Raw genomic sequence first — 9,483 nt, 5'->3', positions numbered from 1 at the left:
TGACATCCAAGATAATATCCTACCTCGGTGCAAAGCATCCGAATCTAAGTCCTCTCTGGGAAAGATGGTATCGGGTCCTATGATGTTCAAGAAAGGTAATTGATAATCCCAGAGAGAACTTCGTGCACGTTCATCCAGCCGACCTTGACGGTCATAAAGACCCTCCGCAGCCCATGCAATTAGCTTCTTCCGAACGGACCCACAGATGTCGTTGACCTTCTTCCGCACACTGTCACGGTGGCGAGGTGCTTCACCCAGTGCATTTACAGCATCCCGGATTTCATCCCACAATCTGTTCTTCTCTGTTACTGAGTAAGACGCGGCCCTGGTCCCATGTATCGCCTGATATCTGGCCATATAGGCGTGGACCAGGGCACAGCACTGATTGTGGGTGAAACGGGGAAGCCGGGGTAATGTGGACAAGCTGACTCTGGTGGACGGACCCGCTCCAGGACTACTGTCAGAAGAGCCAGCTTGTCCACTTGGTGTGTTAACACCTCCCCCGGCTTCCTCCTCCGGGATGGGGATGGTGGACTCCCTCATGGATACAGCTGGAGCCTCCCTCACACCAGAGCCAGACGATCTGCCCACCCTGCCCCCCCTGCCCCCCCTGCCCCCCCTGGCCCCCCTGGCCCCCCTGGCCACCCTGCCCCTTCTCATCCTTCCAGTGGGTGGGGCCATGGGAGCACGAGGTGGGCAGAGAATCTGGCTGTCCAGCAGCAGCAAAGAGCCCCAAACTCCTAAATCTGAAATGACAAAAGAGAAAACAGAAAAAACAGGATTTGCAGATTGCTCTTCATATACAGTATAATTAGTGAACAGTTACAGAACACACTTACCTAATGGCACAAACAGACTTGGTGGTGGTGGTGGTGGTAGTAGTGGGCAAAGAGCAGAAGAGGCTGCAAAGAAAAGAAAAAAAAAAACACATAAGAAAACGCATATGGGTACAAATCACACGAGGCCCTCCAAACACTTACCTAATGGCACAAACACGGTGGTGGTGGTGGCAAAAAAAGCAGAAGAGGTTGCAAAGAAATGTAAAAAAAAAACACATAAGAAAACGCATAGGGGTACAAATCACACGAGGCCCTCCAAACACTTACCTAATGGCACAAACACAGTGGTGGTGGTGGCAAAGAGCAGAAGAGGCTGCAAAGAAATGGAAAAAAAAAAAACATAAGAAAACTCATAGGGGTACAAATCACACGAGGCCCTCCAAACACTTACCTAATGGCACAAACACAGTGGTGGTGGTGGTGGTGGTGGTGGTGGTGGTGGCAAAGAGCAGAAGAGGCTGCAAAGAAATGGAAAAAAAAAACACATAAGAAAACGCATATGGGTACAAATCACACGAGGCCCTCCAAACACTTACCTAATGGCACAAACACGGTGGTGGTGGTGGTGGTGGCAAAAAAAGCAGAAGAGGTTGCAAAGAAATGTAAAAAAAAAACACATAAGAAAACGCATAGGGGTACAAATCACACGAGGCCCTCCAAACACTTACCTAATGGCACAAACACAGTGGTGGTGGTGGCAAAGAGCAGAAGAGGCTGCAAAGAAATGGAAAAAAAAAAAACATAAGAAAACTCATAGGGGTACAAATCACACGAGGCCCTCCAAACACTTACCTAATGGCACAAACACAGTGGTGGTGGTGGTGGTGGTGGTGGTGGTGGTGGCAAAGAGCAGAAGAGGCTGCAAAGAAATGGAAAAAAAAAACACATAAGAAAACGCATAGGGGTACAAATCACACGAGGCCCTCCAAACACTTACCTAATGGCACAAACACAGTGGTGGTGGTGGTGGTGGTGGTGGTGGTGGTGGCAAAGAGCAGAAGAGGCTGCAAAGAAATGGAAAAAAAAAACACATAAGAAAACGCATAGGGGTACAAATCACACGAGGCCCTCCAAACACTTACCTAATGGCACAAACACAGTGGTGGTGGTGGTGGTGGTGGTGGTGGTGGTGGCAAAGAGCAGAAGAGGCTGCAAAGAAATGGAAAAAAAAAACACATAAGAAAACGCATAGGGGTACAAATCACACGAGGCCCTCCAAACACTTACCTAATGGCACAAACACAGTGGTGGTGGTGGTGGTGGTGGCAAAGAGCAGAAGAGGCTGCAAAGAAATGGAAAAAAAAAACACATAAGAAAACGCATAGGGGTACAAATCACACGAGGCCCTCCAAACACTTACCTAATGGCACAAACACAGTGGTGGTGGTGGTGGTGGTGGTGGTGGTGGTGGTGGTGGCAAAGAGCAGAAGAGGCTGCAAAGAAATGGAAAAAAAAACCACATAAGAAAACTCATAGGGGTACAAATCACACGAGGCCCTCCAAACACTTACCTAATGGCACAAACACAGTGGTGGTGGTGGTGGTGGTGTAATCCTTTATAGGCAAAAGGAGGCTGCAAACATTAAACATACATGAGAAATCGCATGACCTACATACGTGCACATAATAAATTACAGTTATCAGGAAAGCAAAAATGGTGTCTTTGGAAGCTGGGAAGGTAAGGGGGCAGGTTTAGATGCCAAATCTAGACTGCACACCTTTAACAAACATGAGAAAACACATGTCCAAACCACATGCACATGGGGCCAACTGCCAATGATTAAAAGACACTTGAGGGGTTCCCAAGCTATTGTGGGTTGGAGGGGATTCACCATAGACAACTTAAGCACACCCAAGATAAGTACAAATTGTCTCCTTCCTTTTTTTTGGGAGAGAGAGATACAATTGTCTTACCTCCAGATAATGTAGGTTGTGGGTCACAGGGTCTTGCTAGCACATAAGAAACATCGATCTATAACATCCAGCAGCCATATTGGCCATGTGCTCCTTTTATAGCTGGCTCACAGGTGTGATAATTAGCGGCCGTTTCTATATATATCTGCGCATTCGCGAATTTGCGCGTTCAAAATGGAGGACGATATCCCAGACGCATTAGATGGTGCAATGCTGGCATTTATTGGTGCCTTGTTTGAGGAGGCCCTGGCACAGGAGGCAGCAGAAGGTGGGGAAGCTGCAGCAGCAGCAGCAGCAGCACCTCCAGCAGCAGCACCTCCAGTCCGTGTGCCCTTACCTCGCCAGCCACGCATTTTTGCTCCAAGGATCTATTTGGACAAGCTGCGGGATTCTGATGTCAGGAGGAAGTTCCGGCTCGAGCGAGGAACTATTCTACACCTCTACCAGCTCATAGCAGAGAAAATTGACCCGGACACACAGCGCGGCCATGCGGTGCCCGGCATGGCCAGATTGCTGGCCACTTTGTATATTTTAGGGCGTGGCAGCTTCCAAGCCACTTCGGGAAGTATCATGGGCATTAGCCAGCCCACAGTTTCAAGGGTGTTCATGTTGGTCATTAATGCCATAGTGGATATAGTGCCCAATTTTATCCACTGGCCACAGAATGAAAATGAGTGGAATGAAGTCAAGTTGGGTTTCTACCGGCGGGCACACATGCCGCAAATCCTAGGGGCAATCGATGGCACCCACATAGCCATTAGGCCCCCAAGGAGCCACGAAAGTGAATACCGGAACCGCAAGCAGTACCACTCCGTGAACGTCCAATTAGTGTGTGACGCCAAACAGCGCATCATGAGTGTCAACACTGGTCACCCAGGGTCGTGCCATGATTCCAGTATGTTAAGAACAAGTACTCTGTACGAGGTGTTTGAAAGTGGACAAATGCCCGAAGGGTGGCTTATTGGTAAAGTATTTTGTCTTAACAACATAAACTGTAAGATTACATAGACATAGGAATAAGCTACATCGGTGTACACCCTGATTTAAGCAAAGCCTACCTAAAATGGATGTGTTAGGAGTTGTCAGGCTGTTCACACACAACCAGATCAGCAGCTTAGCAGCTCACAAAAGAAAGATTTGCAAAGTTGTCTTTGAGTCCAATGAAGGTGGTTAACCAATGTGTAAATGGTGTCCTCTAGCCACCCAAAGAAAACCGACAAATGATTCCAATGGTATTGCCATATCCCCAAAGTACTTTGCATAAGTGAGTCAATATTGGTTTCCTCACTCTAGTTGCAGATATATTCCAGAAGTAAGACCTAGGCTAATGTAATAGGAACAAAATAGGGGCCAAGTTGTAACTTGCAAGAGAAACCCACCACTTTGTGTGTCCTTTTTCCCATTTGTATTAGTGATTTAGGCAGTTAGACAGAGTTGAGATGTTTCATATGATTTTTTGCAAACAGACGAGCAGGTTGTTTAGTAAAATGCCTAATTGTCTCCCATTTTGAGGAGTCATCTAAAGTCACATGATATGAATAACTAATGTATATTTTTCTTATTTTTCAGGGGATGCTGGTTACCCGCAGCTGACGTGGCTGATGGCTCCAATCAGGTACCCCCAGGGCCCAGCAGAGAGGAATTACAACAGGGCCTTGCGGAGAAGCCGGAGTATCATTGAGTTGACCATAGGTCTTCTCAAGTCCCGGTTTCTCTGCTTGGCCCGGCCTGGGGGTGAACTCCTGTACTCTCCTACAAAGGCTTCCAAGATCATCCTGGCGTGCTGCGTGTTGCACAACATGTGCGTTGCCCGGGATGATTCTTGGGAGCTGACGGAGGAGAGGGAGCCAGAGGTCCGTCAGCCGGCGGCCCCCAGGCGGCGGAGCACCGCTGCCGGTATGGCCACCCGGAATACCCTGGTTGCTAGCCACTTTACATGTAAGTACTGTAACCGGTCAAGATAGGGCATGTGTATTAATTAGCTAGTTAGCAGAGGTGCCACTCACAGGGAGACAGAGGGTGATTATCATCTGCCAATGACACTTGCCATTGTAGATAAAGTGTAGTCAACATTGGTAAAATTGTGTTACTTGAGCAAAAACATGCACCTCTAACCATAAACATGTTGGTATTGTGAATAGTGTAAAGGGCTGAGAAGAGCTGGCAGGTGTTTATTTGTGTCTATGCCACCTGTGTAGTTATTGATAACATGAACGGCTGCTTGGTATCTTATGGTGTTGTAATTTTCCAGAACATCAACATCTTGGAATCATGGCACGTACCATGGGAAGCCTGTGGTGATGGGCTGTCTGGCGTCACAGGTGTGTATTCAAATGTTTACATTAATGATTTCTGGTTTGTGTAAGTTGGCATAAAATGTGTTATTTCACTCGTGATGTCGAAATTAAATGAAGTTCAGAATGAAGCAAACAGGCATTAAGATGTGATTTTCATTATGAAATGTCTTATCCTTTGTTTTATTTTTCCAGGAGTGGTACTGCTTGCGGGTGTAGGTGGTAGAAACCCACCTTGATGGACTCCACTCATTTTCTTTTGTGGTCAGTGGATATTTGGTAAGGCACATGGCCAATGACCAACATGAACACCCTGGAACTTCGAAAGTGGCTTGGAAGCTGCCCAGCAACCTTGCCATGCCTGTCCCCTATGAGCTGGTAGAGGTGCAGAATGGATTCTGAACTCTGCCGGAAGTTGTGGAAGACATCAGAATCCCGTAGCCATGGAGCAAAGATCGTGGTCTGGCGCTGTAAAGGCACACGGACTGGAGAGTGACAATATTCTTTTGCTGCATCCCTCCTTCTGCTGTCATTCTCAAATAAATAAATACATTAGAATTGAACATGTGTTTTTTTGTTTTGTGTGGGTGCCTACAGACAAAAGGGCCATCCACACTGTAAGATTTAGAGAAGACTTTATCCTTCAGATTGACATTTTCTATGTAGTGCAAGGGCCTGCCTGATTGCATCCAAATTGAAAGTGTTGAGGTTTGAGCTTCTATTATATGGTTTGGTTAAGTCTACAGGAAAAAGTCTAGACAAATTGTTAGTGTATGGCCCATTAAGCTGCCAAGGCCGGAGTTTTGCACTTTGCATGCTGCTTGTACTGGTGATGTGAGGGGTTGTAATGTAGAGTAGGGATGTGACAGTGTTGTGTTGAGGTGTGAGGCAAATGTAGTGTTGGACTATGAGGGTCTGTGTTGTTGAAATATGGAGAGAGTCCAATATCAGACACCTATGTTTATTGGTCAAGAAATTGTAAGAACCATGGTAAATATGTAAAGAATTGCATCTCGATAAAACTAGGACCACACTCATAAAATCAAAATTGTGTTGTTTCCATTGATGTGCTTGAAATTTGGGTAGGACACCCCCCTCCCCCCCCAAATTCAAGATAGTTTAAAAAAACTGTTTAAAAAAATGAGAGTGAAAAGAGATCCCAAGTGTAGTGATGTGATTTGAACCCATGACGTTGTGAACTGCAGTGAAGTTGCAAAGCACTTAGCTATTGTGCAGAATAAAGCTGTATGGTGGAAAAAATGGAGTGTGTTAAGGCTAAAAAGCACATATAGCTAAAGAACTAAACATTGTATGGAATGTGGGAAGAAGACCATGGTAAAATTGTGAGGTTTCATCTTGCCCTGAAGTAGGGTAGGGGTTTGGTCACTTGCCTTTGGTACTTTCCTTCATAAGATCGATTCGACACACAGACAAGATCAAAAAAAACACTTAAAATGGTGTAAGCTTGCAAGCGCTTCTGAGTGTAACATTATTTAGCAATATAAACAAAAAAAGAAAATAAAAAAAGTAGGTGGAGATGGTAAGCCTCGAACCTACAGCAGAGGGAGATGAATTACAGACATGTGATGTGTGCACTAATCCACTAGCCCACATCGCTATGTGAAACTGCTATAAGCACGAAGACATAAGTTTGCGAATTGGCGAAGCCGCGATCGTAAGTGAATCCCGCTGACGGCGGAATTCATTATTGCTGTTTTACTCGCCAATTCGCCGCAGCGCCAGTTAATTGATTTGAACGCGGCGAAACTGAAACACGTCATAGATGTTTGAAGCTGCAGTTTCTTTAAATCCGGCCCCCCGTGTCTAAAATGCCCCCTATGGGGGAACAGTGTACAAAATATAAAGGTATCAATGGTGAAAATATACAACATACATGACAATCAACATGAAACAATGACTCACACACACCGAGCCGGCCACACATACGCTCCGGAGGTAGTGACCAACAGAATAACATACAGGCTGCATACGTTCCTAAACGGAATCTATGGATGCTGCTCTGTTATGAGTCTGTTGGTCGGCATGCCACAATAGAAAAAATTGCACCACAAAGTGGAAACTAGGTCACTTAAACTGGATTTGTCATCACGGTGTAGTACACATATTGCATATAATATATGCCTAATTGGTCAGCAAACTACTAATAAACCAAGTCCCTGGATAAAGTTAGAGTTTAGAAATTCAAAATTCAAAAAGGGATGAAAAAATAGGAAAAACCAGTAATTTTCATTCAAAAACAATATGTGTCATTCTTGAACTCATATAGATTGTGATAATTTTTGGGACTCTGCTGCTTCAATTAAAGTCCTCAAAGACTGGAATGCAGTTGGAGGAGTGTCTGTGTGTCATTGCTGACGAGCTGGATGTAATTTCAGTGCATTTAAACTGAATAGTAATAAATGACTCCTAGTGGGTGACAAAGGAAGTTCACTTTGATTATAGGGGTAACGGGATCAGGCCAGCATGATCACCTTGCCACAATGAAAGTCTCTCCTTATTAAGAACCAGATACGGGAGCTAGGGGAGAGACGCAGTATTGTATACTAACTGCGCAGGCTCACACCACTTCAGGGCTGTGTCTGGTATGATAACATAGTAATAGACTTTTAGTCGACCACAGAGATATGGGTATCAACTAGTTATTTAACCCAGACCTGCCGGTGTTCACTGCCCTTTCTCTATCCCCCTTTTTGTTCCAAATCAACTGTGGCTCACCGTAAGTTCTCCAGGCTGAAAAGAGCTGCTCAAAGACGGGAGATCACTGTGACCCCTCCGTGGGTGGAGTGAACATGAAGGCCCAAAGTTTTCGTTCCGCTATCAGCGTTCCACGAGGAGGCAGCATGTACCATACGTCGCGGACTTATTACGCCATTCACAGGAGCTGGAACGCATCGGTGGCTCTTCCGGGTGTTGTGCGGCCGGCGTGTGACTTTTCAGCCTGGAGAACTTACGGTGAGCCACAGTTGATTTGGAACAAAAAGGGGGATAGCGAAAGGGCAGTGAACACCGGCAGGTCTGGGTTAAATAACTAGTTGATACCCATATCTCTGTGGTCGACTAAAAGTCTATTACTATGTTATCATACCAGACACAGCCCTGAAGTGGTGTGAGCCTGCGCAGTTAGTATACAATACTGCGTCTCTCCCCTAGCTCCCGTATCTGGTTCTTAATAAGGAGAGACTTTCATTGTGGCAAGGTGATCATGCTGGCCTGATCCCGTTACCCCTATAATCAAAGTGAACTTCCTTTGTCACCCACTAGGAGTCATTTATTACTATTCAGTTTAAATGCACTGAAATTACATCCAGCTCGTCAGCAATGACACACAGACACTCCTCCAACTGCATTCCAGTCTTTGAGGACTTTAATTGAAGCAGCAGAGTCCCAAAAATTATCACAATCTATATGAGTTCAAGAATGACACATATTGTTTTTGAATGAAAATTACTGGTTTTTCCTATTTTTTCATCCCTTTTTGAATTTTGAATTTCTAAACTCTAACTTTATCCAGGGACTTGGTTTATTAGTAGTTTGCTGACCAATTAGGCATATATTATATGCAATATGTGTACTACACCGTGATGACAAATCCAGTTTAAGTGACCTAGTTTCCACTTTGTGGTGCAATTTTTTCTATTGTGGCATGCCGACCAACAGACTCATAACAGAGCAGCATCCATAGATTCCGTTTAGGAACGTATGCAGCCTGTATGTTATTCTGTTGGTCAGTACCTCCGGAGCGTATGTGTGGCCGGCTCGGTGTGTGTGAGTCATTGTTTCATGTTGATTGTCATGTATGTTGTATATTTTCACCATTGATACCTTTATATTTTGTACACTGTTCCCCCATAGGGGGCATTTTAGACACTGTGTCTTTTTGCTCTTCAATAAAGATTTTTTCAAATTAACACATTTGGTGTGAGCATCCCTTAATGCAGCCGTTTCCACGGAGCTGTTCTATAGCCCCCATCCCTTTTTTACATTGTTACTGCTATTTGGCTGCGGTGGCTCCCCATGATCTAGTAGAGGCTGTCTGATATACTGATGAGTCTCCAGACGGAGTGTGTCAAGCATACACAGACACCATAGTCTCTAGGCCCGGTGTATATTCTCCATGTATTTTGAATACTTTCTGTACCCACTGTATATGCTCTTTGGAGCACATTTCCCCACCTGATCCCCTCTCAGAGGCTGCAGGGCCCTCCAGGTTCCATCCATTGATGCACTGACGGTGGTCCTGGAGTTCTTTGTTTCCCGGGTGGAGGTGGTTTTGGGGTGACAGGCTAGCAAAAACTGCTCCCGCCTTCCCCTGCCTAATCTTCGCAGATGTGGGTCACTCTGCTCTGTCTGCAACCACGCGTCCTGAGTTTTCAGATAGTGAGGATGATTCCTCCACTCCTCTAGCCACGCACGGA

This window comes from Pelophylax lessonae (assembly GCF_965119305.1).
Source record: "Pelophylax lessonae genome assembly, chromosome: 3".
Classification (NCBI taxonomy): domain Eukaryota; kingdom Metazoa; phylum Chordata; class Amphibia; order Anura; family Ranidae; genus Pelophylax; species Pelophylax lessonae.
The sequence above is the reverse complement of the archived record's forward strand: the minus strand, read 5'-3'. Positions refer to the sequence as shown.